The sequence below is a fragment of the Lactuca saligna genome, chromosome 4, assembly GCF_052625555.1.
Source record: "Lactuca saligna cultivar CGN05327 chromosome 4, ASM5262555v1, whole genome shotgun sequence".
Lineage (NCBI taxonomy): Eukaryota > Viridiplantae > Streptophyta > Magnoliopsida > Asterales > Asteraceae > Lactuca > Lactuca saligna.
This window is the reverse complement of record NC_136420.1, coordinates 232660971-232665180: the sequence shown is the minus strand read 5'-3', so window position 1 is coordinate 232665180 and position 4210 is coordinate 232660971.

Sequence of the window (4210 nt, the reverse complement as noted above, 5' to 3'; positions counted from 1 at the left end):
TTTAAGAATGTAGTCAATTCAAAGTGAGGGTGAATCGTCTCAGGATTTAGAAGTAGGAGCGGTTATGAAACTAGGATGAGTTTCGCATCCTCATCAAGGAGTAGGATGACCCAAGTGGCTGTTTTGTTTGAGGATTGCCTGAGTTGGGAGTTCAGTAAAACTCCCTAGCATGTGAATCGTGTCTTTTGGGTGCTTGATAGTAGAATTTGGGGAAACCAGGTTAGGGATTACAATCATGAATTGAGTTCAGTTCGGGTGTCCGGTCGAGTGTGTGCTCGACTCTGAGTATATCTGAATGGATAGATTAAGGGTATGGTATTGGGTTGCGGTTGTGCTAAGGAGAAAGTGTCGTAAGACTACGGGGGAGTCGTAGCATTCACTAATGGCTAGTTAGGGTGAAAGTGTTGTAAGACTATTAGGGAGCCATAGCATTCACTAATGGCCAATTAGGGTGAAAGTGTTGTAAGACTACAAGGGAGCCATAGCATTCACTAGTAGTCAGTTGCGGTGAAAGTGTTGTAAGACTACCGGGAGGCCATAGCATTCAACAGTAGTTAGATAATGTAGAATGTGTTGTAAGACTGCGGGGGAGCCGTAGCATTCACAAGTGGTTAGATAGTGCGGGAAGTGTAGAAGGGTTGTATGGTAGTCGTGCCATTCACGGATTCGTTCAGATGACTTAGGCTAGGGTGGGCCAGTTCACAAGGTTTTGAGTAGGTTATAAAATAATTGGAATCAGGAAACAGTTGGGCGAAGGGGATCGAACATGAGGTATGGCTACATTTATTCTGGTAGTAATCATCTTTTTGAGTCGGATTCAGTGGCGATAGGTTGTCAGGCCAATATGATTGAATGGACCAGAAGGATTGATGGAGCCATGGGTGGCGATATAGTGAGGGCAAGTACTTCTAGTCGAAGTTTTCTTTGGAGGTCACATAGGACGATTGTAAGATTGTCAGTTAGTTCAGCAACAGGGCGGGAATCCAGTATTCCAGATGAGCTTTCTATCAAGTATAAGTGTACTGCAGGAAATTTTGGTCTGTGACTCTGTTTTCTAGTGGGAACCTCAAGTTATCAGAAGTTGAGAAGCCAGTTAGGAGATAAGTGCAATGAACTTGGCAATGATTCGGTGTGGGATGTCTGTCAGGGAGAAAGACCACCTCGAGACTCTAGATTTCAGATTGAGTAAATGTGATCATGTTGCAAGGAATTCGTTCATCTTCGGGTTTTAGAAACCTACGAGGGTTGGTTTGGTTGCCTTGGAAAGGCTAGGGTATGCTTGTGGTTATGGCCGTGTTTCTCAAGTTATTTGGCATATCAGGAGTGGTAAGGAATGATTTCGAGGATGGAATCTAATTTAAGTGGGGGAGAGGTTTAACATTCCGTTTGAAATAGAGTAACTAAATAATAAACTCGGAACCCTAAGATGTAAACTTATATTTTATATTATTTTATAGTGGCCCTAAAATCCGTAATATTTAGCAGGATGTTGGTGTCAGGGTGCCAAATGTTATAATTTGGATTATTTGGGGGTTAAAGTGTAATTTCGGGATTTATTTTGTAAGGATTTTCAAGAGTCACGGGGTGTTTGGTAAAATATCGAACAAAAGGATTTTCGAGGCTGGGCTAAAATGGTAATGTATGGACTTAATTTGAAAGAAAAAGGAGATGGAGGGACCGATTGTGCCATTATGGAATGCAGTTTCATGGAGTATGGGTATATAACCCGTCACCCTCCCAGTAACCCTAACCCAAACATTTAGAGTCAGTCGCCACCCTCTTTCTCTACCTCCAGCCCCCGCTATCGGCTCTGACCACCTAGCACCATATCGAACGACTCTTGTCACTGGTAACAACGGCGACCGATAAGAACCGGGAAAGGGCGTTGCATCAGTCAAAGACCGGAGAAGAAGTTGACATCGGGGAAGCCGCCGTCGCTGTCAAGCTGCCGACGAAGACGAAGGTTTGCTGCTCCGATATGATTTAGTCGTAGAGATCAGAAGACCAATGTTGCTAGGCTGCTGTAGTCGTGGTTGGGTCACTATCTCTCAATCTCCTCTATTCATCTGTCGTTACGCTATCTCGTTGAAGACGTGGTCATTTTCGTGTGCCCTTAGCAGCCGCTATTGCCACTAGTGCTTCTAATGACGTCGTCGTACGCCACCAGGTGGGTGGCTGTGACCATCTTTTTGTTAAGGTGTGTGTGTGTGTGTTGGTGTGTTATGTGTTTGTGAATCAAAAGATAGGCCGCCACCACCACCACCATGAGGTGGTGGCCGTCACCTTGTACCACCACCGACCGCCACTAGGGTGGTTGAGCGAGTGTCTGTATTATATTATTTTTGTGTCTCTTTTCGATTTATGTTGTATAATGTAATTATTTGGCTGGATTATTCAAGGAAAAACCCAGCACCAGCACCGTGAGGTGGTGGCTGCCACCTTCTGCTGCCACAAGCCGCCATTTTGGGTGGCGGTGTGCATTGTTTGATTGAATTGCTAGTTTAGATGCTTGAACATGTTTTAGGTTTAGAATTATAACGACCACCACGAGGTGGTGGCCGCTGCCGTGAGCCACTGTTGACCACTACACCCTGAGGTGGTAATGGGTGGTGCACGACTTATTTAACCTTAATTAACCAAATAAAGCCCTAATTGACATAAGAACCTAATTATTTGACTAATGGGTACGTGATTGGGTTGGAAACCCAAATTAGGGTTTAGAAAACCCTAATTTTGGGAATGTGAGTTTTGGAATTGTACGGACCCGCTTTGGACCATTGGATTTGGAATTTTGAATTTTGCCCAATTACTTTGTATGTTTAGTCTAGTGGAGTAATGGACTTAATGGATTAAGTCCTTAACGGGTTAAGTAAGAACTCTTAACCCTAATCGTCATTTTATGTGAAAAACACTAATTATAATTGGGCTTCAAGTTGGGCCTTCTTTTGGGCTTAGGTTTTTGGGTTCTTGTTGGGCCATTTCTTGGACTGGATTCCCATGGGCCTTCGTGGGCCAAATAGGAACAAGTTTGTGGACTAAGGAAATTATTGGGCTTTAGGATAAGGCTCATTGAGAAGGCTTGGGCCCAATTTGGAAAATTGGGCCATAAGTTCACCATAACTGGGCCTTGATAATTATAGGATATTGGACCATCGAAATGCTAATTGTTTGGACTAGAATAAATGGTTAGGCCTTAAGATAAGTCCATGTAGAGTTTTAGGTCCAATTTGGAAAATTGAGCCATATGTTGGGCCTTGGTTCATTGATTGGTTTTTGGGCCTTCAGAGTGTATGTTTGGACCTTGGTTTTGCACCAAGTTAGGTTAAGGGTAAAATATTCTTTTTACCCCAATGAATGGACCTATAGTTATGTCTTGGAACCCAATTATTAATTAGGTGTTGTTTTATGATTGATAGTTCGGGAATCTGTCAATTAGCAGCTGGAGTTTTATAATAGCGAGACTTCAACAGTGCGATGTGAGTCTCCTCACCATACTAATGAGTTGAAGGCACCAATTTCGGCCCGTTTTGTGATATGTGGTACACTAGTTGATGTAGTGATATGTGATATACTAGTTGGTTATATGTTATGTGGTATGCGAGTGGTTTATGCGATATTTGCATGAAAGACCCCGGGGGAGCCCGTGACACTTGGATGTAAGATCATGTGGGGGATCCCATGGCTTTTCAAGTAAAGACCATGGGGGAGCCCATGACACTTGGATGTAAGACCATGTAGGGGAGCCTATGACTTTTCAAGAAAAGACCATAGGGAGCCTATGACACTTGGATGTCAGACCATGTGGGGGAGCTCATGACTTTCTAGGTAAAGACCATGGGGGAGACCATGAAACATAAGTGTAACACCTTGGGGGATCTCACAGCATCCTGGAGTAAGACCCTGGGGGAGCCCACTACATCCTTGTATGTTTATATGTTTGGTTTGTGTATGCTAGTTGATTATGTGACATGTGGTACATTAGTTGTTTATGGGATATGTGATATGCTAGTTGTCTTTGTGATACTTGCATGGAAGACCCCGGTGGGAACCCGTGGCAGTTGAATATCAGACCTTGTGGGGGAGCCCAAGGCATTCCGTATGTGTTGTATGCATGGCTTGTATGGTTGTTATGATTTATGTGATTATGTGGATTATGTGGGGTATGTTATGTGGAACTCTCTAAGCTTCATGCTTACAATTTTGTTTATGG